Source organism: Hippocampus bargibanti, linkage group LG20 (genome assembly GCF_051943395.1).
Source record: "Hippocampus bargibanti isolate YZ-2025 linkage group LG20, ASM5194339v1, whole genome shotgun sequence".
Lineage (NCBI taxonomy): Eukaryota > Metazoa > Chordata > Actinopteri > Syngnathiformes > Syngnathidae > Hippocampus > Hippocampus bargibanti.
The window spans coordinates 6,059,433-6,086,491 of NC_142753.1; the positions used below are offsets into that span (position 1 = coordinate 6,059,433).

A 27,059-nucleotide genomic window follows, 5' to 3' on the forward strand; every position below is an offset into this window, starting at 1 on the left:
ACTATAAAAAATATAGAGCTGACTTGACTTTGACTGTTTACAAATTGCCCCATTTTGGATCAAACCACTGTTTGAGTTTATTTATGGTATACTATTAATGTCATATTTCAAAGAGATTTGTCACCATTTATGTGACATAGACTTAGCATGTTTTTTTTTTCTTCCCGAATCGCACCCACCGTTCATTTCACCTCTAATGGGCCAACGATAACGGAGAGAGAAAGAGGAACTATTTATTGGGAGCAATTATCGAGGGACAAAATTAGACGAGTTACAGGGGGCAACATTTGCCTTTTTTCCATGTCATCACATTGTGGCAGCTTCAGCTGTTGTTAAAGCACTATATAAATCCATATGTATTGTATTGTATTGTATTTTGTACAGCCCAGGCCCAAGCTCAGATAACTCCAGACGCATATACCTTTGGAATTAATTCTTTTTTTTTTTCTGATGAAAAAATAATAATCTTAGCTTTCTTATGCAGCATTTAATGTTTATGTCATCCTAAAAGTCAATATTTTGTGGGTCCTGCAATTTGAGTGAAACATCCAAAAACCCTGGCACTGTAGAGGACACATTTTTGCACATTGTTTGGCAGTGAATGAGTTAATACATGGTACAAATTGAGCGTACAATTTTTCCTAAAGATAATACCGCTAAGCCTTGCATATAAAAATCTCTAAGAATAAAGACATTGGTGAAGGCACGTTAGCGACATAGCTTAGATTCCATCTCCGACGGTTCGGTCCAATCGTCCTCTGTTGCTTTGCAGTGTCAGTGAGGTCAGAGTTTGTTTGGCGTGTCCTCCAGCAATATGTCGTCTCGCATTGGGCTCACCGTCCTTCCCGACGAGTGTTCGTCATGCATTGGCGCAGAAGTGTGTTGTCTCCAAGGCCGTCGGCAGCGTACGAGGCGTATTGATGAAGACATAGACAAACCTGGTGGACATAAAGTCTCGTTATAAAAAAGTGTGTTATATCGATACTATTTCTATATATATATATATATATATATATATATATATATATATATATATATATATATATATATATATATATATATATATATATATATATATATATATAAAGAGGACATGAAGGTAGCTGGTGTGAGGGAAGAGGATGCACAAAACCGGGATAGATGGAGGACATTGATTCGCTGTGGCGACCCCTGAGGGGAAAAGCCGAAAGGAAAAGAAGAGATATATATATATATATATATATATATATATATATATATATATATATATATATATATATATATATATATATATATATATATACACACGCTATGTAAATTTAGCTTCTCCAGTAAAATACAATACATGGGGTTGACAGTCGACTTTTATTCAGCATTCATACCTTGTTTAAAGTAAATGCAAAACCACCGCTTACGCAGCAGCGAGTGAAAAGCCCAACGTAGCAGTCGTCGAGTCTCTATTCCATCTTATCTACCTGCAAATGCGATTTCTTACGAAGCACCTGAATGCCGTTTCTGCCCATTACCCGAAAGCAAATCCGGTAACCATTTTCATGCAGCATTTGTTTTTTTTTATTATTAGGTTTAATTTTTTTTGTATTTACTCTTGATTGTAAATTTCTCCATTGTCAGACGAACAAACATTATCTAATCTAATATTTAGGGTTTTTTTTTTCTGAAACAATTTTCTGTCGTTGTACAGTTCTCTTCGGAAACATTTTTGGACATGCATGTAGTTTGCAAATTTCCCCATTTGGGGACTGTTAATGGCTTTCTTATCTTATCGTACCTTATCGTATCTTACGTATTATCGTATCCTGTTACCGTATCGTATTATCGTACCGTATTATCATATTATCGTATCGTATCGTATCGTATTATCGTATAGTATTAATGTATTATGGTAATGTATTATCTTATCGTTTGGTATTGTTTGGTATCATTTGTTATCGTGCCCTATCGTATCATATGTATCTTATCGAGCAGCCCTTCAACAATTTCAACGCCAGGGAAATTATTTCGGTTGAACACTTCGATACTTTAGACTTCTTACAACAGTTTTCTGAAATAAAAAGTGTAGTGTTTCCACCTACGCGGCACATGTTCACCATCATTTTTCAAGTAGTATACATGACTGAAAGACTGATTATAACGCGCACTAGCTAGCTAGCTAGCTTGTAACTCAGAAACCCGAATTGAAATGGGGAAACCGCTCTTTGATTTATACAAGTGTCAAACACATGCCGGCTCTTGGCACCGCCGCTCACGAACAAAGATGGAAATGATGCGAGATGTAATTCATACGAACGGAACGGACGGCGATGAATGAGTCCCATGGCGACCGCTCGGTGCATTGAGCGGGCCTTAAGGGAAAGACGTATAGGGGACGGGGGGTAATATCACCTGCCGCCATGTTGTATTTCATTGACATCATGTATTCAAATGCTTCGAATCTGCAGGGGTGGGCGATATATCGTCCATAACAATGGCATCGTCACAGCTCAAGTCGACTTTGGGCATTTTAGGAAGTGATCCGGCACCCTTCGTGCTTCGCCGTTACGGTCGGCCATTTTTTTGTATCATCGTTGATCATGCTTAAGAAAAAAAAATAAGCAATCGTTTTTTTGATGGACTGTTTATGAGGGCAATTTCGGTGATTTTTGATGCCGCTGTCGCATCGAGCTTGACGTTCTGCCAACTGTATTGAGTCATCAGCGGCTCGGTCGGACTGCAATTGCCTCCAGAATCAATGACTCAACGACCACGTCCGAAAAAATCTACCCCGAGCGAGCATCATTAAGCAAATCCGAATTTGCCGATCACCAAATCCTGCGAAATTACTCAAATAGAACGAAAACGGTTCATGAAAAAGAAGAAACGTACGTAAGATTGAGACTTGTCGTCACAGATGATGCGACAGGCAACCGATACTCGAACGGGAATCCATCAAGTACTGCAAATTATAGAAATTGACCAAAGCTGACTTTTTCCCCCTCGACATTTGCATCACAAATTTGTTAACAGCTTCTCCCTCCCTTTATTCCCGACACGCCTGAAGAGCCCCACTGTGACCACTTGCTGCTTTAGTTATATTGACCAATATCTGCACTTCACAGAAAAATCTATTTATTTTTCTCTCTCCCATCTTAACTTTTGTTCCTCCTCTCCAAAGGGATGCTTTTGGATTTTAATAGGGACCCCGAAGCTTCGCATTATTTTCTGCTCCGATCATGTCGTTTCACGGCGGATTTTTATTTCGTGAACCAAATGAAGCATATTTTCCTCGGACTTTAATACGATTTACTTCCGAATGTAATAAATATGCAATATTTTATTTATTTTGATGTAAAAGGATTCATTAATCCCGGTGCTTATAAGCCTCACCACTATAAAAGATCTTGCACAATTTAACATTGGAACGCTCAGTATTTGCAACATTTACGGGGACGTGGGGAGGGGGGTGAATTTGTAATAATCTTGTCCGGAATTGATTTTTGGGGGAGCAATTAACCTTTTTTAATTCCCATTGTGAGTAAGAAGTCCTTAAAATAGGAATAAAATTACACCCCCACCGCCACCCACAGGGACAGCCATTTTTCAGAACATTGCTGCGACACCTCCAAGATGTTATTTGATTTTTTTTCCTTTCCTGGTGTCTTTATGTCAAAAGGCAAGACGAGGCCTTGACAGGAATCGGAGCACAATGTCATCTTCCATTGTTAAGAGCGGCATTTCATATCGACTTGTCAGCCGCTGTAAGTGACAACAGAGACAAGCCCAGGCCATTATTGTTGTTTTGACAGTTGCAGACACTTCTGGATTTCGTGGCGACGTTTTGGTTTGATTGCCTTAAAGCGTAATTGACACAGATCCCGTTTCGTTGCGTTGCAGGCCTGCCAAGAAAAATCTCTGCACATGGACACCTGCGCAGTGGAGAGATCCCAGATCTTCACCGGAGGATAAAGAAGATATGACCATCAGTACAATTTTCTCAACTGGGTTTTTCCAATTTTGTTTCTAAAGTTCGACTTTCTGGATTCAAGGTAAGAGTGCGTTAAATACTTTACGTGGAAAGTCTGTGTACATTTTCATTGCCATTTGGGTTTTATGCGGGTGAAAGCGTTTTTCAGTTTCGAAAAGTGAACCAACTTGGTTAACTGGTGTAATTATTTGCTAAAACTTATGTAACGGTCTTTGCGCGTATGTGAAGTTTTCCGAAAAGTTGCCGTCTTCACACTTTCTATCTATCTATCTATCTATCTATCTATCTATCTATCTATCTATCTATCTATCTATCTATCTATCTATCTATCTATCTATCTATCTATCTATCTATCTATCTATCTATCTATCTATCTATCTATCTATCTATCTATCTATCTATCTATCTATCTATCTATCTATCTATCTATCTATCTATCTATCCATACACACGGCTCAGGTGAACTTCAGAAAATAAAATTAAATGTCTGTTTAACTCATTCACTGCCATTCCCGAATGTATTTGGGAATTGAAAATATGACCTAGAGCGCCATTCCCAAATTTGTTGTTGTTGTTGTTTTTTCGCTGTGGTGGATACATTTTTGCACATCTGGGGGTGAATGAGTTAAAAATAACAACAAAACAGTTTACACTGTGGATTTAAAAAAATATATTTTATCAGCCGGTGCCTTTTCTAATTATCTGATTGACAAAAAAAGGCCATCATGACAACTGATTGCAGTACATGATCCCCATTATTTCTCCACGAGACATCATGTTTATAATTGAAAGCATTATCCCGCTGATCACAGCTGCTTTCCCTCTCATCATAATTACCCCCGCTGTGTTATCCAAATGCTAATTTGGGGGCCATTGTTACCCAATATAAAATAATTTATCATTTTAACGCCATCCTATGGGATTTGAATGTTGTTGAAGATTTTTGATGGCGGCCTTATTGCACCTTCGAGTTTAGCTTGAGCAGCCGTGCTCCGACGGAATCATGCGGAATGAGGCGTTTATTGAGCTTTTAGTTCAACAATATTTCATTTTTTTTCTTCATTTGTGCTTTCTACTAACCTGAAGCTTGTTGGCAAGCCCACTCGCAGAAAAAAAATGTTACCATCAATCTGAATGTTGTCTCTCAAGGCTGCTCGCCAATTTCAGATTTTTTCCGACTGGTTGGTGCTAAACAAAAACATGGCTGTAACCTTGGTCGACATCCAAGGCTGGTGGCCACTATTGATTGCATTTTTTGGGGGGGTGACCTTTATTCATTTCTTCTTTATTAAATTCCAAATTACGTTTATGATGAAATAATTCATGTTTTGTCAGCCATGCAAACGTGCTTGCAATCAAACATGGTCATACGAGTCCTTAAATAACTAATCGTAAATAATAAAATCAATATTGATCATTTTAAATACATAGCAGGGATTCGTGTGGCTACTCGACCTTGAGTGATTTGCAGAAGAAAATTGAAAATGTTGAAAACATATTCATGAGCACGTAGGCAGAATTAGACCCGTTCTGACTCCACAAAACGAAACTGCACGGATGCGGCTACACGCATGTCATCACGGAGATGTTATTCTCAATTGGAATTGTCAAGAGGAACAGAATACAGTCTTCAGAATTCTGATTTCTTTTTGGACAGATTTTACAAACAGCTACTGAATGAGCAAGCAAGAAAATAAATGGGGTCAAGCGCATGCGGATTTGACTTTGCGGGCCGTCATTTCAGTTCATCAACTCCCGTTAGCGAAACGCCTGTGACATATAAGCACCTCTCTGAAAATAAAGTACATTATAATGATGGCTATATTTATTATTTTTCGGAAAAAAAAATATCTAGAAACAATCGCCAACTTGAAAATGATGCGCAGTGCCATCGGTGTGCCACATTTGCATCACCGTGTGAAATGAGGTGAAAGTATAATGTAAACAGACACGGTGCGGCTGAGCTTTGTCAGTAGCACGTCGGCTTCAATTGCAATCCATGTACATGACCACCGGCTACGTGCGGAAAAACACAGCTGCTGTTTTGACCCACCTGGATTTTTTTCCTTTCTAGGGAAAAAGAAAGTCGACGAACGCCCACCAAACAACATAAACATCATAATTATCGTAATAGTAGCATCTCTCTATTGACATTCTACAACAATAATTACTTACAAGAGGGTGTTCAGCGTCTGTGACAATTTCGACTTGTTCATCTGAACACCTTTGCGAGGAGAGAAGAAAACAAGCAGGGAAAACATAAATAAATACATAAACAAGAGAGCTGGATGGATGGATAAATGGGTAGAAATACGATAATAAATAATAAATCCATAAAAAAAGTCCAATGCTAAATCTCAAATGCTTTATCGTTTGTATGGTTATGACACATAAACGATAAATAGTAATCATCAGATAAGAAATGGATCTCCTCAAAGTTTCTTAATCGGCACCTCGAGCACAGGAAGCAATTAACTCATTCACTGCCAGATGATGTGCAGAAAATGTATTCACTCCAGTGCCAGGGTTTTTGTCTTTTCCACTGAAATTCCAGGACTCACAAAATATTTAGTTTTAGGACGACATAAACATTCAATGCAGCGTTAGATACTTTAGACTCTCTTTTTTTCATCAGAGAAAAATAGTTATTTCCTAAATTCTATGGGTCTGGAGTTATATGAGTTTGAAATAAGATTGGCTGTCCAAAATACAATGCAATACATACATATTGGTTTATATAGCACTTTAACAACAGAACATGGAAAATAGGGAAATGCTGCCCCTTGTGGAATGGAAAAAAATCACCAAACACAATGGCCTGCACTTTATCGGCACCCAAAGAAGAAAAAGCTAAACCCGAACAAATTCGGGAATGCCGCTCGAGGTCATATTTTCAATTCCCAAATACATTTGTGAATGCTTAGAAATGAAATGGATTATTATTATTATTATTATTATTATTATTATTATTATTATTATTATTATTAGTGAATGAATTAATATATGTCCCTTCCGAGATTTTTTTTTTATAACGGAGTCAGCGACAAAACATCACTTTGTCAACACAAACCCTGTGTTGTGCGCGCAGGAGCTAGAAAAAAAATATAAACCTCCTCCCCATGTCGCAAAAGTTAAACAGATGGAGAAAACTTATTCAGCCTCGGGCACATCACCACATTCACTCTCCACTGTTGTCTTTTGCAATATTTACAAATAACTTTCCTTCTATGCACTAAACCGGTCCTTTTATCCAAATATTTCCAATGTGATTCTGTTTCTATGGTAACCGTTTTTGGGGGAAAAAAAATCAAGAAATACTGGAATTTGACGCTCACAAGCAGAACGCCTAATTCGGGCACCTATTCTTCCCGAATTGAGAGCTGCACAACATGACACAGTTTGCCCCCCCCCCCCCCCCCTGTTTATTGTCTCCTCTTCTCATTCGCAAATCTCGGCCGTTCTGTTTGCTGCCTTGTGATTTTTTTTTGTGATAAATGTGTGATGTTCCTCGAAGAGGAACACGAAAGGCCACTTTGCAGTTGCTTAGCCAACGAGCTAACGGTTAGCCTGGCTTTTTCTGCTTCCTCCCGGACGACTACTTGTTCGTTTTGCAAAAAAAAATCATGTTGATTGGTTGCCGTTTGTTTTTAACACGTGCATTCGATACATAATTCTGTCACCATTTGCATGTTGGGAGTTGGAAATGTCATCCCGTCGTTGGATTCACATGAGATGTCGAAGCCAGACATTGACCTTTCAGACCCTGCTGGTGTCGGGGCTTGCAGTGGGGGCGATCCCGCGACTGTTAATCCAAGGCCAACATCATGTTGACATTTTTGGTGTTTGGTGACACGCCCACCCACCTTATTCATTTTTCCGAATTACAATTTTGAACTGCCTTGATTCCGATGATGTTGCGACTAGTAAACAAACGGCTTGTAACATATCCCAAAACGCTCCAAAGTTTCGCAATTGCTGTCACTGTTAAATTATTCTTTTTGGAGAAACATAACATCCTTTGCTCTGAAAAAAATACTAAAAGTTTAACTAAACCTCATTCAAGTCACTCCACCACTATTCACAGCACGCTATTTTTCGTACAGAACTCCACCAAACTATCCAAGACCATTTATGACATACGTTTTTGCCTCTCCGTGTTGGCGCCAAGATGGGCTGATGCAAGCGGCGGAAATGCCAATCTCCAAAGTAAAGGACATGTTGTCGATCTCATTTGCTATGCTTCGTCCAAGAAATTCAACTTTCTTCGGCTACCGGTAGGACCATTGCATCGCCGTTGATCACGCCGAGATGGCATCACTCTGCCAAAAAGAAAAAAAAACACATTTCACATGCGCGAGGAAGCATTTGGACCTCATAAGAGTTTCTGTCTGATGTCCAATGGTGCACTTCCTTTAGTTTTATTAAAGATGCGAATCTGTAGAAGTATAGTCAAACCTCATTTTTCAACCATAATCTATTCCACAAATCTGTTTGAAAAACGATTAGGCCAAAAACCAAAACATTTGCCATTTTATTATATTAAATATTCTTAACGTCTGCTTTTTTAAAAATGTATTTTTTTTATCGCGATTGAACTATACCAACACTCAATGAGACGCTACACTAGGATAATGCGTCGGTCAAAATGACACTTGAGACAAGGAAGTGAGACAAGGAAGTGACACATGGGGAAGCGAAGGGGAGTCGAGTGGTGCATTCAGGTCTAGAACCCATTTTCGGTTGTAGCCCAAGGCATAAAAAAACTAAATTTTTGGTCAAAACCCAAATTGTTCGAGAACCGTTTGCACCTTTTGTCTAATTTTGTTGTATTGCTAGATAGCATACGTCCGATTTTGAAAAACATTGCGACTTTGAACAGTAAACTTGATAATGAATACAATTTTCTCAGGAGCGCTCTGACTGTAATTTGTCCCAAAATCCTCATTTTGTGTATTGCGAATGGTAAGCAAATAAAAATATTAAAACAATCACGACTCTTTCATTATCGCAAATATCGTCCACCAAGCTCAGGGGTGTCAAACTCGTTTTTTGCCACGGGCCACATTGTAATTACGGTTTCCTCTTGACGGCCGTTACGAATTTGGCGAAGCCATTAAAATGTTTAACCCCCTCCAGATATTACATAAGAACGCACAATTAATGAATAACTACTAGTTTTCACATTTAAAACCCCCTCCACATATTACATAAGAACGCACAATTAATGAATAACTAGTTTTCACATTTAGAGTAAAAAATAATGACTGTTATTATGGTTTATATATGGAAATTTGAAAATTTGGTTTGGACTTTAGCAAAAATTATGTAATTTCACAAGTTTGATTTGCTTTCACGGGCCGAATAAAATGATGTGGCTGGCCAGATTTGGCCCCCTGGCCTTGACTTTGAGACCTGTGACCTAGTTGAATGTCTCTTTTCCTATTTCTTGTCCCCAAAGGTTTTGAGCAAAAAAAATACATTGACGGGCAATTTGTCCAAATTATCTGCCATCTCAATTAGAGATCATTTTTAATTAGCTCTCTGTACCCAAGTTTTTTTGGGGGCGTCATGGGGGTTACAATATGGGCTAACTCTGATAGATATACGTGTTTATGGGACTTGACACGGCACGTTTCAAAAAGGACATTAGACGTGGCAGCTTGTCAGAGAGAACAAAAAAAGCAATGGGTAGAGGGGGTGGGGCATTAAAAGGGGAACTCCAAGGTCATCCGACTGGTCATCAAATAAGTGAAGTTTTCATTCTGCTTTACTTTTACCTTTTCTTCATTCTACCTATCATCTGCGCGATTAATCTCGGCGGGGGGTGGGGGAGATGAGAGGCGTTGAAGAGCATGCAGACGATGGATGGAGATATTGTTACGTTTCGCGCTAAGTAGAGTCTCGCACCAAAAAAAAAAAAAAATCGAAGGACGGGAAATCATTTGGATCCAATTCAGGGACACCCTGAATTGGTTGCCAGCGAATCGCATGGCACACAGAGACAAACAACAGTCACTCTCCCACTCACACCTAAGGACAATTTGGAGTGTTCGATCTGTCTGCCATTCATGTTTTTGGAATGTGGGAGGAAACCAGAATACCCGGAGAAAACCCACGCGGCAAACTCCACACTGGGAGGCCGGAGCGGGACCTCTGCACTGTGAAGCCGGCATGCTAACACTCGACTACTGGGCCGCCCCAACATTTGGAAATAATATTTATTATTTGTGGACTAGTCGGTTACACTTGACCTTGAGGTTGTTTTGAATTAATTTCAGATGATCTGCGTTAACAGCCCCCCCCCCCCCCCCCCCGGATGTGTTGTGCATCAGGCTGCCATGCTTCTTTCCCCTCTTTGGCGGGCTGAGGGCAGCCCCCGTTTAACACTAATGTACTATGAAGGCTGTGAAATGGCATTCCTGCTTGAAAAAAAAAGAAGTTGCGCTCAGCCTTATTCGCCGCTGGATGCCATTGGCGCCATGTAAGCACACCACGGTGCACCCCAATGGATCGTTTTAATTAGTTTGTCATTGGAAAATGCGCACAAACAATAACTTTGTTGGAGCAGATTTGCTCTTTGTCCGCGCGGGAGTAAATCAGATATTGTCGTCGATAAATGAAATGAATCAAATGAATACAAAGGAGCAACTAAAAGAGGTTAGAGCAGGTGTGGCGTAACGTTTTGTCTATTGTTGCCATTTTAGAAAAATCAGGGCCCTTTTTCAGTCAATGGTTCCTGATTGAGCCTCTAGATGGCAGCACTTAGCACAGGCAGCTAACCGTGCTACTGCTTAATTTCTTCATTCTACATGCCGACCCGACGTGATTGATTTTATGACGGAGGCTGCAGGCCGGATGGAAATTGACCAAGGGCCGCATTTGGCCCTTGGGCCGCACTTTGGAATATCCCAAATGGGTTGTCGCTCACAACTTTGCCAATGAGGCTAAATGTTTCCTCTTGCAGAATACAAAAAAAACTAAATATTTGAGAATATTTAAAATATTTTAGATGCAAACAAAAATATGGGAGGGTCTGAAATGTTTCTTTCTTTTATACCTTTCCAGCCGCTGTGGCGCACCAAGTTGCAAAGAATGTTTTTACCATCTTTGTCCATTTTTGCACCAAAATTAACCAATGAGAAGTTGTCCACGTGACAATTGTTCCTCCCCTTCTTTGCTGCCTCGCTGTGATAGTCCTATCACTGCCCCAGCTTGACTCTAACATTCGATGGGCGCAGCAGAGGCCAGTTGGCTGAGATCTACCCCCACCCCAGACCTTCCCCGGGCCACAATAACAGGCAAATCGTTGAGTATTGTTTTATCGCATCTCACGCCGAAGCTTAGCGGCAGTTGTCTCCCCGCTCGCCACTCTCAAATGTGTCTAAGAATCAAATAGGGTTGAATTACTCTCGTGCGGCGACTATTAGTACGTGAGCCGGGCCCAGACAAGGTCGGAGTCCTCCCCGCTCCCTAAGACTCTGTTCAGTGTACAAATTTAACATATCGACGGGATTTTCACAAGTGACCTTAGTTTCGCATCGAATCCGTTACGTTGGATATGATGAACGTTACTTTGTCTTCTTCTCTCGTACACTCCGAAAGACAGGAACCTTCTTGATTGTTGTTGTTGTTTTTTTTTTTTGTCAAATAAATCAATCTTATATGCGATAACTAAGCGGGGCTAAACAAGCTCGCCGGTGTGCTTGCAAACATTTGAATTAATTTATTAGCGAGGTTTGTGGACTTGCATGATTGAAGACCAACAAAAACAACAATGACTCATCGGGGGTTGGTGTTTTTTTTAATACCAAGAAACTGGAATGAAGCGAAATTGCGGTCTTCTCCGAGTCAACCTGTTTAATTCTTGAAGTTGAAGAACTTGTTAGGAATTCACTCATTGTACCTTATTGTAAGTGAAGGGAAACATCCGATAAATGAATAAAATACCGGAGGACACATGTAGCAAACGGCACACTACAGTCGAACCTCGTTTCAAACGTTTTCCGATTTTGGCTTCCAACAAACACCAACTTCATTCTAACGACCAGAGTTTGTGAAAAAGGCCTGTCATGTTTGGCCAAAACAAAAAAAATACAACATTAGAGGTAGCAGAGACGTTTGTGCTTTCTCAAATTGGAAAGACTGTCATTATTTTCAGTTTGCCAGCAAAAGGAAAATAAATTCTTAATGAAGGCGCATTCCTCTGTGCGTCTTCTCGCTACTTCCCCAAGAAAAAAAATGCTATTACAAATTAAATTAAATAAATAAATAAAAACACCCTGTCAAAAAGATTAACTGTGAAAACACCGTTTTTCTTTTTGAACTCATTCATTGCCAGACGTGCAAAAATGTGCCCACTCCTTTGCCAGGGCTTTTGTCATTGTCAATCAAATTCCAGGACCCACAGAAACCTTAGACTCCTTTCTTTCATCACACTAAAACAGTTATTTCCTAAATTACGTATTTGGGTCCTGAGTTATATGAAATGAATATTGGTTTATATAGCGCTTTATCACCAGCTGAAGCTGGAACAAAGCGCTGACATGGAAAAAAGGTAAATGCTACCCCCTTGTGGGAAAGAAAAAAAAACATTGCCAGAAGCCATGGCCAGTGCTTTTTTGGCACCCAAGCAAGAAAAAAACAAAACCTGAATTAATTTGGGAATGGCGCTCTGTCATATTTTCAATTTCCGAATACATTCGTGAACGGCAGTGAATGAGTTAACTGCACAACCAAGCAAAAAACAGACTGCAGTTAAACACAATCCCGAATCCGAAATGGTAACTTAACTATTAATATGCGCATATGCAAATTTAACATAAGCATATGCACGACATCGTTCGACCCGCGAATCTCACGCGTGAAGCGAACATGTTCCCAAGTGACTGCATATTCTCACATAATCCCATCGCTTCCGATTTGTGAGCACACACTTACACACACACCCACCCACCCACACACACACACACACACAAACACATTTTTGATACATAGTGGGGACTTAGAGTGTGACGCATTTGGCACATACACACACGCACAAACACACACATATAGCACTCCATTTTTGCTCTCCCATCTGGATTATGATGTTTGACATCTCTCAGATTGAATGGCTTCCATTTGACAGGCTGGTGATCTGTCTGTGTTGACACTTGCAGACACGCCCCATCCTCTCCCCACATTCCCATACACACACACAGAAACACACACTCGCTCACATCCTTTTGTGTATGCTAATCTCTCAATATGTGACGCAGGAATAGAAAGTGAAGCAGAGGAAATTGGAATTGTTTGCGTGAAAGAAGGCAAAATCCGGGTCACAGCGGGGATTATTTATTCAAAAGTGTTCTTCCTTGCAGATGGTCTTGGACATTTTGAGGAAGAGAGGCCCACTTTCATGTTGTCGTCTTCTGATCCATCGGTCTGCTTTTCGTTCTTGTCATACGGTGAGCTGCAGTCGATATTCTCGCTCATCGGTGGAGATGCTGGTTGAGTTTATGTATTAAATAAACAGGATTGTACCGTAGGGCAGAGTGTAATTATTTTTTAGCGAGTGAAGCCAATTATTCTCTCCTTAAAATAATATTGCCCACAGTATGAAGCCTATTGATTTTGAATACCGTCTGAGCGCAGTGATAAATGAGGTCAACATTAAAATGGACCCCCCCTCCACCACCGCCCATTCAAATGGCCGATCTTCCCAACAGACTGTCACTTTGTAGCTCAGCCAAGTGTACTCCCCGATGCCAAAAGGCCACTGGCCTTTATTTTACCTCACACCGCAAAGATCTTTTGAACCGTTTTGGCTTTCATTGGTCGTTCATTAGAAGCAGTGAATGCAAACAGGCCCCAAGATGCGCGAGTCCGTTGACATTTGGGTCATCTCTGTGGGAGCCGCTGCCTCTCCGACTATCCAAGGAAATGGCCCATTGATGACCTCGCTGTGATGTTTAGACACAAAAAAAAAAACAACGTGGCACAATATCGTTTTGATTGAAGCCGAATTGATTCGTTCACATTTTGAAAATCTGCCATCTTTAAATCGTTTTCCTTCTAATGTTGGGAAAAAAAATCATTGGGTGCACACCCCTGGTGTCTATAAATAGGTTTATAAGATGGGTTTCGGACACAGTTGTCAAACCTAAGGCCCAGGGGCCAGATCTGGCTCGGTATATCAGATCTGTCTCGGTATATCGGTATTTGGCCTGCGAAATCAATAGACCGATTGTGAGAATTTGGACCCAATTTTTGACTTTTTATTTTCTCGTAAAAAAACATTTTCCAGTTACCAAATCCCCTGATGTAATTCAGCAATGGCGCTCAACGTCATACTTTCATTTCCCGAATAAATTCAGGAATGAGTTAAATACTTTCACAGTCGTAATGGTCCGAAAAGGGAAAGGGTCACTTCCATGTCGTCTGCGACGAAGATGAGTTTTTGTCACACTTTTTTAGGATACATTTCCTATTACAATCTATTGATTCAATTCAACGGATTAATTTTACAGACTAAAGTCCAGTCCGCATACCGTCTATTCATGTGGCATTACCATGTCAGGTTCGTCACAACCACTCATCGGTTCGGGTTTACCTCATGACCGAGGTAAATCCTCTGGCGCTTTTGCTGCTGAATGACAGAAGATGGTAATGACACTTCAATGGCCGTCCCCCAGGCCCGGTGTTCCCAGCCCCAGACCCCCATTTGACGACCAGGCTCCCACTGATCCACGTCGATGAATAGACAAACAAGCATGGTTATAGATCCGCCATTGAAATGAAATCACAACACCCGTAATCCACTTCTCGGCACTCAGGAGTTTTGTCTCATTTCAGCTCATCTGTTGCTCTGGCAATAAAGCTCCCCCACTGCATCTTTCTTTGCTGACTTTTCAGCGCTCTCTTGTTTGTCTTTTGTCTCTCCAAATCAAGCCTCATTTTTTTTTCAGTTCCCGTGCTTCAAAACGCTTCGGCATATTGGATTCATTTTTTTTATTGCCTTTCAGAGAGGGTGACACAATGTGAGTTTAGAAAGTGGCGCGAGCAAACAATGCAACGCGATGCTGCGAGGTGCCGCGGTGCTACCGTGTGCTTTTCAAGATTGTGCGGCGGCGGTGTGAGGATTGATAAGGACTTGGCAAAAATGAAGAAAACTCCTTTTCCTCGGCATCTGGTTGGGTCCCCTATATATTGTTGATGAGATTTTCGAGGGATTAGGATGCCACCCAAAATAGCGAAAATGCAGGACGGGATCTTTTGATCACACAAAGCTCAGCTACTGAGCACGCGAGCATCGTTGTCGAAGAGCTGATAGTTAAGCAACCAAGACACAAGAGGAAGAATTATACAACACAGAACGACATTAGTTGTGTTTGATAGGTATGCATCGCAAATGTTGGTTAGGTATAACGAACCACAAAAAATGAAAATGCTGCCCATTACAGGTGCAAAAAAAGCAAAATGGTCCGGCGATGACAGTCAAAACCACTGACATTCCTCCAATCAAAAACAGTGCTGGCCGAAATGGCGCGACCGCTCAAGAGAATCTTCTCATTGATGAATTCTAAACAAACAATCCGTATCTGTTCCTCATGACGCACAAATACACAGAGTTACAAACGAAAACACAAAGATAACACAAAAATCAACCAAAAAAAGCAAGGATCCTGAGTGCACTTGCCAACGGCTGCCTTCTCGGGCGCCATCTTGAACTTCAATCCTCAAAGCTTTCTTCAAATTGATGCTAAACAAAGCAACACATTACTTTGGGACCCTTTTCTCGACTGTACGATTGCATGTGCGTGTTATGTAGCAGGTTAGGGACTTTTTCCGTATATAGGATTCTTTCAGCCAGGTCCTGTCGTAAGGCAAAAAGCGCGAGGGGAAGTACATCACGTTAAAAAATTGATATCAGCGCCATATAGTATAGGCAGAGGTTAAACATTCATGGGCAAAAACAAAACTTGCTTTCCTGTCGTGAACTTTGATGCTTCCATCATTTCCATTTGGTGTTCTCTGATGGTTCGTTCGGTTTAGCCTCTGCTATTTTTGCGCCACACATTCGTCACAATAAAATAAACGCAAAAATGAACAACGTTGGAGTGGTTAGCGGCTAAATAATGACTCGGGGAACTGAGTTCTTATTTTTCTCTTCTTCCGCTGATTGACACTTCATCTTTTGTCTCGCTTGCCAATCAGTGGTACTCAATGGCAATTTACCTCGCGGTGACGTGCGGCTCCCAGTATTCTACTTTCCTTTTTGTTTATTTCTTTCTAAACTGTGGTTTACTTTCAAGGTAATCGGAGCATTGTTTGGCTGCCCATTGTGTGTCAGGTGTACAAAGCAAGTCTTTGTGAAAATGGGCAGCGCAAAAACCCTTTCTCCCATCCTTGTCAAAATTTACTCGTAACATTTTTGAAAAATAGGGTTTGCACTTGTATGAACGAGAGCAAACTTAATGGCTCATGCAAACTGATCCACAAATTCGGCTGTATTGGTAAAGTGTGCAAATTATGGCGATTTGCAAGGTGCAACCAATATAAAATTCTGCCAATTTTTTTGCGAACTTGTGGCAAGAGAGAAGCGATTTGAATGTAGAAAGGCTTTGTGTGTATCATTTGACTGAACTTACCTGAGGAAAATCGATGAAAAGGTTTCTTCAGCCGTCATCTGTACTTCTTTGAAGGTGTAGGACGTTTCGCTTCTTATCCATGAAACTTCGTCAGCAAACTAAAGTATTACTGGCAGTTTAGGCCCTATATATATATATCCCTACTGTCCAATACTTACTTTTCGATTCTAACCACCCTTTACAACACAAACTAGGAGTTATCAGAACCCTCCAGCATAGGGCTAAACTAATACCAACAAGCGTTGAAGGTAGAGAAAATGAGTCAAAACATATCAGGAGAGCAGTCACAAACTGTGGGTACCCTCCGTTGTCATTTAACAAATGTCAGAAAGAAAGAATCGGGAATGAAACCAAAAATTCTGAAGATACAAAAAGGAGAGGAGTAGCAGTACCTTACATTGCAGCAGTTTCTGAAAAACTACAAAGAGTCCTTTGGCAACACAAAATTCTTACTTATTTCAAACCGATAAACACTTTAAGGCAAAAATTAGTGCATCCAAAAGATAGGCTGCCAAATGAAAAATAAAGTAATGTAGTTTATTCAATACATTGTAAGAATCAAAATTGTAAAGAGCAGTACATTGGGGAGACTAAACAAAAAAAGACTATCAACATCGCAGGGATAATACTAGTGGGCCTCAATCGGCAGTACATATGCACCTAAAAGCTAGCAACCACTCATATGACGACAATGAGGTTAAAATCTTAGCGAAAGAACATAGATGGTTTGAAAGGGGAGTAAAAGAAGCAATTTTCATAAAACAACTAAATCCTTCATTAAACCGGTTTGGTGGGATGAGGTTCAATTTGGATCATTCATACAATAGCCTTCTTAGGCAACATAGGATTAGTAATACTGATGAGGTGATACCGGTCGAAGTGGGGCAATCAGGCCAGTCGTTAGTCAGAACGATAGGAACTATCAGTGGGGTAGCTGCAGGGAGTAGTCCTCTGCTCCCCCCGACCTGAGAGCAGGGACCTTTCATAGCAGAGTCCGGCACCGCCATGCCTAGACAGTACGGATATATATAGGGCCTAAACTGCCAGTAATAGTTTCGTTTGCTGACGAAGTTTCTTTGATAAGAAGCGAAACATCCGACACCTTCAAAGAAGTACAGATGGCGGCTGAAGAAACCTTTTCATCGATGGACCACTCCAGATGTTCGGGGTCACAAATAATTTACCCTGCCCTGTTTTGCATATTTATTTATTTATTTATTTATTTACTTATTCTTCAGCCGTCCTAGTTAGGGATGTAGGGGTGGTCACAAGAGGAAGTAATCACCTGAGTAAATGGCATTCAATCAACACGTGGCTAATCCTGTTTTAGAAAATCAGACCCAGAAGCCCCTTGCATTTGGAAGATTTGGTTATGGTTCTGCAAAATAGTTTGTTGTTATTGTACAGTGTGGTCTTATACACCCATCAAATTCTAAAGACTTCCCAAGAGTTTGCAGTCACGCAACGAATCCTCTTCCAACTCATCCTTGAAGCCTTATCCTCAACATTGACTTCTCGGCGGTGTCATCTCATTTGCTCTTGGTTTTGCCCAGTGGCCTGCCGCACTCTGTCCCCCATTCTGAATCGGCCTCCTCCCATCATGTTATCCCTTTAGACCTGTGAAACCTAGAAGATGAAATCACTCCCCCTTTATGTGATGAAATTGCACAGAGGCCAAAGCTGAGCGTCTAAGCTTGGCAAGGCTTGAAAGTAGAAGAGTATTGGGGTGGGGGGTTAAAAAGCCACACCGTATGAAAGTCAAACACCTCCGTTGTTTATCTGTTTTAAAGAAGATTAACATGGCTGATGAGAAATTGGATGAGCAGAGAGACTAATTAAAAAAAATTGGGCTCTTTGCTGTTTTTAATGAGTTGGATCTTCGTATTTTGCATTTAACTCTTTTCCTAGTTGCAGGATCGGGAAATGACCTGTATTTTATCCATCCATCTATCCACTTTCAGATCCGCTTTATCCTCACAAGGGTCGCGGGGGTTTCTGAAGCCTTCTAGCAGTAGGTGAGGGACACCCTGAACTGATTTCCAGCCAATCCAGGGCACACAGAGATAAACAAACCGATGCTCATACTCACACTTGTGATCAATTTAGTGTTCAATCGGCCTGCTTGTTTATGGAATATGGGAGGAAACCGGTGAAAACCCACATAGGCGCGGCGAGAACACTGTCTTGCAAACACAATTCAAACAATGCCGCAGACTATTCAATGCTCAAGTTGGACATGTCAAACTGTGTTAAATATTGATTCCGAAGACCTTGAAGATCACAACCCTTTTATTTTTGAAGAATTGCCACTGCCTGAAGACCCCGTAAGAGCTAACAAACAGAATGCACGTATAAACATCGTTAAAACGTATTGACTCAGCTTGGAATAAATAATGCATTTGAATCTAGTTGCGATGACTTGTAAAAAGTTCCTTAGGGAAGCTTCGGTGTTTTCATTCCTGGCACTTGCTGCTCAATTTTTTGCTCGGAAAACAAATAAACAAACAAAACCAAATGGCAGCCGATTAGACAGCCACCAATTGTGCTGAAAACCAAAGAGTGACTTCTCTGTGCTAGCAGCTATGCTAATTGAGGCTTTAGTCTCAAAATGCTCCTTTTTATTTGCTTTAAGAAAACACCATTAATGTCTCATTAAGTAAGACAAAGTATAGAAGGTCATACGTTGCGGAGGGAAGTTGAAGGCAACTTTAAATGGGCAAACAAAAGAATGATGGCCCTGAATGAAGGCACGGACGGCGCGCTTGAGTAATGTATGGCGCTGGCGGAGGTCAGCCAAGAGCAAGCTGGATAATTAACCACAAGGAGCTCAGCCATCGCACCAGGAATGTAGCGTTTGGCTGTCAGATAGCTAGCATGTATGATGCTACGACTTGACGCAACTGCTTGTGCACGTTGGACACATGTTATCTTTATGGTCGCGCCAAAGTAGAGCTCTTTTTTTTGCCGCAGGCCACACTGTAGTTGCCTCTCAGGGGCCATTATGAAATCCATTAGAATGTTTCATCCCTTCTACAATTACTTATAGATCGCACAACAAATTAATGAATAACTAGTTTTCATATTTGAATTCAAACATAATGACTGTTATTGTGGTTTACATGGCACAATTTGTGGACTAATGAGATTAAAAAAGTATTTTTTTTTTAATGTTGGATCAAATGGGCATATTTCCAATCATTAGTCAGCAGCTTGTTTTCACCATTGGATATGAAATTGCTGGGAAGTGGGAAGCATAACAAAAATGGCAATCACCTTCCTTTAAATAACACGCTGTGCTTTGATTCCTCATTATTTCCAACATGGGCAGCGGAGCCAAGTAAATGTCAGGCAACACCAAGGCATAGAATTTTTTTTCGGATTTGTATTTCTTTGCATTAATCAGTGAAATGCTACTCGTGTGGAGTGTCTTCAAACCATTGTGTCAAGCTTGTCCAACTTAATTCCTCCTGTGGGGGCTGTGGAAAAAATATGTAAATATATTGGCTGGCCAAATGAAGCCCACATTTCAGTGAATTACTGCTGCCATTTTTTTCTTTTACAAGCCTTTGATGAAACCACACAGTCCGAACATCTATTGTGAAAAATTTAAGTACTGTATTTTCCGGTGTATAAGGCAAACCCACACACTTTTAAGTGACCATTACAAAAACCCTGGCACTGGAGTGGACACATTTTAGCACATCTGGAAGTGAATGAGTTAAAATGAGTTCGCCATACGGATTTTTTTTTTACTCAATTTCACCATAATTTTCGTTTTTTTTGCCCAATTATTAGATATTAGATACGTTTTGAAACATGTCATTCATCGAAGGTGGGCCTTATAATCCCATGCGCCTTATATATGGAGAAAAATTGAAAATGCACAAATATGGTAAATATCATTTGGGGGAAAATGTAAGCTCAGAGACGCCATAGCAACACATTCTCAATCATTTATTTGACTTTTGGGCCACTAAGATCGAATTTAAATGCGCTGCTTTTGCTTTTTCACAGACTCCATCTTTTAATTCTGCAGCCTGATTAGCCACATCAAAAATGAAAAATAAATTATCGGGGCTGCGCCGCACGACAGGACGAATAACCCAAACAAATGGAAATGTGTTATCTTGCGCCGGTTATGGGCAAATAGTCAACGTTATCAACAGTTTTCCGTCCCCCGAATACTCTGAGGAGATTGCGGTTTCCCCTGCAATCATTTCGAATTGTCTAAATACTGATGCCCATTGTAATATATTCTCGCGGTTGTCAAAACCGATCCCGTTGTTGCCTAAGCGTCCCGTTTTAAATTTGGTCAGCTCCCTCGCCGTGACGTCCGTGTTCGGCGGCACTGCGAAGACACATTTACAAGCTACTTTTTTTGCGATGAATAAAACATTAGTCTGTACAAAGGGCGCTGTGGCATTTCCCCGCGGCTCGGCTAAGCTTAGGCAGGAGATTACATTTCATGTTTGATACATGTTCGACACACTGGCTTGACTCACGCGGGGATTACACCTTAATGGTTTCGCACCGTCTTAGACTCAACATGTAAAAGTAGGAATGAGGTTCTCGAAGTTTTGGTTGTCGATTTTGTGACATTTCGTTTGGAGGACCACTGGCGGGAAGATGTGGGCGTCGACCAGTTGGTTGACGGTCATTGATGCTTTCCATTTTCTGAAGCGATTTTCATCATGCCAAGACGGATTTCTCGCCGGTTGCTTTTCAGGTTGAAATTAATTCGAGAGCGCGAGAGATTATTAAACAACGTCGCCCTTCATCGTTACATCGTTACCTCATCGTTTCTCGTGAAGACTAGCGGCCTCACCGAACACCCCCCTAGCCCTCGCACCCTTTTTCTCGCCTAACGGCCTTTCCATCATGCTCGGCAACTGCTGCCATCGCAGTTGCTCCTTCTGCTCCCCTGAGAGTGGGGACAAGTGTTCTGTATCATTAGAGAATTTGACCTTGATCCGAAAAAGTAGTTTTTTTTTATTTACAGTAAATTCTCGTTATATCGATATCGGATATATCGATAGACCCGGTTATATCGATACTATTTCTATGCACGCACGGAGAAAATTACATGCAAACAGGGTCGGATATATCGATAGTCCCGGTTATATCGATATTTTTTCGGACTCCCTTGAATATCGATATAACGAGACTTTACTGTATTTTGACAATGTCGAATGAACACATTTGGCTGCTGTTTTTCGTATGGATTTTCTTGTTTCATCATACGACAAAATTCAAACAAAGGATTTTGTTTTTCTCCTGCTGTGAGTGCATACAGAGCCCCGTTTGCATTCCCTGTCTTTTTTGTTTGTTTTATTTTCTTTTGGATGATTCACACACACAAAAAAAGATCATTTGCGGTACGGCTTGTGCAATGCCTTCAGCCTTTGTTGCCCTCCGCTCATATATTGTTGTTGTTGTTGTTCAGGCAAAAAAAGCTTGCAACAAAATCCTGCCATGGAAATTAAAATGCCGTATGACTCCGAGCAACTTTGTTCTCTCAGAGGCACCCAGGCGGCTTTTGTATCTCACCTAGGAGAAGATGAAACATTTGTTTATTTTTTTTGCTTGACTTTATGATGAGTATTGACAGCCCGGAAAATAATCCGTAGGACAAATCTCCCCCGCGAAGTTTCAAAGTTGAATCGGCTGCCCTTGAGATTGCAAACAACCACCAAATCAGAAGATGCCAACTTGTGATGATGATTGATAAGCTTCTCAAAGAATTCTGGTATTAACATTCATCTTGTCCTGATCCACCTGTAGAGTTATGAACCGCTAAAGTAGGCGATGATTCATATCTGTGACGATGAAAGCAATACTATTCAATGTCAAGTTTTTTTCAGTGTTTTTTTTTTTTAGTCTGCTCCCCCGTTACATAAATGAATCGGATGCACCGATGCAGAAACACAAAACTGTAAACACACCGGCAGCTAAAGGAAAACAAACATATTGAGATGATGCAGCTAGCATAAGAACGCTGCAGGCGTCCCAACGGATTCGATTTATGGGCACTTTATGGCTAGGGAACTCCGTCGATTCATATTCACTAAATGGCAACGGTGACACTGGATTAACATTCGGCGTTAACTCCTGTGGGCATCGGAAGAATGTGAGCGTCGTGTATCGTGCACATCCAGCTAGACGAGATAAATAAGGATCATTAGGGTAGCCAAGGATGTCTGCAAGGCTGCGCATGGCGAGCAATCGGTCCTCCCTCAAGATAATTTGGATATATCAAGCCCTCAGGGGTTCAGGGTACCCTCCTACGTTGAAAAAAAATAACATATGACAGTCTTATCATGACTCAATAGATGTCTCGATACAGTCGAATAATGCACAATCGCCGTCATTGGAAAGATTATTCCTCAACGGGGCACTCTCGCTACGTTGGCTATCGAAAGAGTCTGACATTTTGCTTGAAGTCTATATTTTCCCCCAGATATACAAATACAAAAAAAAATCATACGACCAAGTCAATTGAAAATATTCACTAAGGCCACATAGGTTGACATGACTGCAATTGACAGGCTGGTCTTTGTCGTGACATTCAGAAAGCCAATACTACAAACGGAAATACAAAAGAAAAGAACAAGTGACTCCTCTGTTGAACCAAATAATATGAATAAATAAACAAATACATACTGTGAATACATGTATCCATAAATAAATAAATAAATACATGAATAAATACATATTAGGAATACGTATTAGGAAATAAACATCTAAACAAATGAATGAATAAATAAATAAATAAATAAATAAATAACCAAATAAATAAACTAAAAAAATAATAATACATAAACAAACAAATAAATAAAGAGAAGATGATGCACAAAACCGGGTTATACGGAGGACACTGAATCGATGTGGCTACCCCTTTGTAGGGAAAAGCCGAAAGGAAAAGAAAATACATGAATGAATGAATGAATACAGAAATGCATAAATGCATCAATACATCAATACACGCATACACACATACATACACACATACATACACAGACACACACACACACATACATACTTACATACATACACACACATATATATACATACATACATACATACATACATACATACATGCAGGCAGGCAGGCACGCACGCACGCATGCACACACACACACACACACACACACACACACACACACACACACACACACACACACACACACACACACACACACACACACACACACACACACACACACACACATGCATGCAGTCGGGGCTATTTCAAGGACAGTTTTATGTCATGGACCAGTTCAGACAAACTCATACATTTCATGGATTGGGGGAAAAATAAAAAATAAATGCTAGTTTTAAAGTGCAGATAAACATTTATTCAACATATTTTCATTCCTTTTAGTGAAAAAAACATGTTTATTGGTAGGCATTTTGTTTTGATGATGCAAGACTCCAATCGAACGTTTGCCACATCTGAAAGGCGGACCTTTTGTGTTCTTGTTTACGGCTAAAATGGAATTCATGGTAATTACAGTCTCTGGAAATGCCTTCACCGCAATTAGTGGGAGGCGACGTGCATTGAGAAAACGGTCGATCGTTTAATAGCCAATCTTCCATCTGCATTTTATTTATTTCTTCATTGACTTTTATTTTTATTTTTTTACTTATGGACAGGGTTTCTCAAAATCACCGGTTTGTGATTTAAATTCCACACGAATAATTATGTAAATGTAATACAATTTCTAATGTATATTTCTCCAAAGTGAGACTAATACAGAAAAATCTAATCTAATGTAATCTAATGTACTTAAATATGCACTTCACTTCATTATTTCTATGATTATCTTAAATTATTTTAAATTATTAAATTGTAAATTGTCTCATTGGTCTAAAACCTCGTCTTTCCAGACGTTAGGCGTAGTTATCAGGCTGACCGTGTTTCCACGTGGTGAATGTTAGATTATCCAAGCCTTTCGAGGATTTGTCGTTTGCTAGCACGAGGCTTCTATTGTTTGTAAATGACTTTTTCGTTGATTCGTATAGTTCAGATAACTGGCCTGTATTTCCAAATATGTCCGAATGCTCACGCCAACCTCATTTCACCTCATTTTTAAGCGGAAAAGAAAAGCGCTGCTGGTTGATAACAATTGAGCATTACGCAATGAGCATGAATTTCTTCAAATGGAGACATTTATCCATTTTGACAAAGTATCCGCTTCCATTAATCCTGGCGAAGCCATAGTTGATGCTCACAGCTCCGTAATGAGAGAATAAGCACAGCGACGTGGCCGAGTGAACGAGGGAGAACGTCGGCGGGGCGCTAACATGACATGACTTTAAGTAGGGCGATTGCATGCTCATAGCCGACTTTTAAAGCGATCGCTCCGATAAATACTCTTGATGAGGCTGGATGGGTTGAGCGTTCACGGCATGGGGTAAGCGAGCCGAGCCGTCGTGGTGGCGCTTGCCCGGCTCTTATGAAGTGGAAGCGATTATGACATTAGGTGCTTGAAGCCTCTTTGATTTCTGTCGTGTTTTTTTTATGCACGTTTCAAGTTACCAGAACCGTTTTATGCCCCATACCGGTTTCTAAAATCATGCATTATTTAATGTCAAGGAATTTCAAGCCTTACTATGCAAAGGAAAGCTCAAGATTATTTTATTTTATTTTATTTTATTTTATTTTATTTTATTATTTTTTATGCTATTTTATATTGTTTAATATTTTCTATTTTATTGTTTATTTTATTTATTGTTTTGTACCAATGACGAGAAAAAAAAGAATTGCCCTCAAATGCCACGTCATCGCGACAGCTCAATGGACATTCAGAATCGAGTCAAGCCTCCGTTCGTTATCCATAATTTGCTCCCGGTTAAATATGCGACCCGAAGGGCCTTATTTGTAACGATGGCGATTCCATGCTGACACCAGGCATTTGCCATGTGTAATTGCTTTTGCACTGAGAAGCGTCTTTGGGGTCAAACGAGGAGACGCCGGCTCATATTGGCAAGTCATGCATCATCGCGCCACTATTTTATTGCACTCTTTGTAAGTGTCGCTTTGGCAGTTCATTTGCAAGTAAAATATCTCAATTTGGATGGATCTTTAATTACCTCGCCTTTTATGGACGACTCTTCACTTGTAGCGTCTTTCTATAAACGGCGAGTCGGTTGATGGCTACGGAGTGATAAAAATTCAACGATGAAATCATAACATGTTTCACAGTAAAAGCGCACCCTCTTTCAATATTAGCATTTTTTAACTCGGATTTATATGCTTTTGTAACCATCCCGTAAAAGTCCATCGTTTGCATGTTCTCCTCCGTGCCTGAGTGGCTTTTCTCTGGGTAAAATGATTAATGGATGGAGACCAAAGTTTTCCATTGATAAAATCCGGCCCCTGTTTTTTGTTTTGTTTGTTTAAGAAACATGATGAAGACTAGATGAGTCAGCATCGCGATTGCCCATTGAGGCGGGCGTGGGGCCGGGGGGGGGGGGGTGTGTCTGTGACTGTTTCGCAGTATTAGTCGTATCAGTGACAGGATCGCTTCCTCCCTGGAGAAAAGCCATGAAAGAAGAGTGGTACTAAATTAGTAGTTGCGCTGACAATGAGCCTGATTTGCATCTCGGCAAATGGGCTCTCTGTTGTTGAGCCAAGAACAAAATAGGAAAAGAGATTCACAAGATGGTTTCCAAATGCCACAATCGTATTTTTTACGCCTTTTTAATTATCTTCTGGATGAAATTGTATATTTGATTCAAAAAATAGAAATAGATGGGTATCAAAAACAAAAGTTTGTTATCCGTGTCTGTCCACACCTATAGTGTCAAAGTCAAGGCCCGGGGGCTAAATCTGGCCCACCTCATTATTTTATTGAGCCCGCGAAAGCAAAACAAGCTTTCATCAAAATTCAATAATGCTTACTAAAGTCTGAACCAAAACTTCAAATTGTCATATATAAACCACAATAACAGTGATTATTTTTTTTTTACTTCCAATTTGAAAACTTGTCATTCATTAATTTGTTGTGCGCTCTACATGTATTATGTGATTTTTTTGCAGATTTTCCAGCACAGGAAGTCCAGGGACACAACATAAAAACTGTCCATTAAGTCTGAAATTGGGCGACCGTAAAATTCAATCACCCAGTCGGTCGTATCGCAACCTGGGTTCCTCCGGCGGCCATGAATTTTGACATCCGCCGATTTTTGTCTGCTCGGCGACTGGAGCGGTTGCAAAACAAGTTGTGATGAGGGATGTAGGGGGGCGCGGGGGTCCAGACACGACCCAGGATCCCCCCACCCCCTTCCCCCGCAAGTCTGTTACCCACTTGGCGGCCAAAAGGATAATTATGATCCAAATCGGCAAGAGCCGCATCAAAGTCCCCCCTCCCTTACCACCCCCGCCCCGTTTTTGACGCCAACCCATTGATAAGACGAATCGAGGAGTGAAAAGAGAGGCAACTTCCCTTGATGACAGCATGCCGAGG

The 27,059-nt window shown here is 40.6% G+C and overlaps 1 long non-coding RNA gene across 1 annotated transcript; it reads right to left on the bottom strand.

The window, feature by feature from the left end:
* Nucleotides 1-860: 860 nt before the first annotated feature.
* LOC148882838 (uncharacterized) lies at nucleotides 861-8,228 on the bottom strand. Its single transcript, XR_016118648.1, has 3 exons — nucleotides 8,102-8,228; nucleotides 6,137-6,185; nucleotides 861-938 (listed from the first exon to the last, which is right to left on the bottom strand). It is a non-coding gene; the product is annotated as an uncharacterized LOC148882838 (long non-coding RNA).
* Between the last annotated feature and the right edge of the window lie 18,831 nt (nucleotides 8,229-27,059).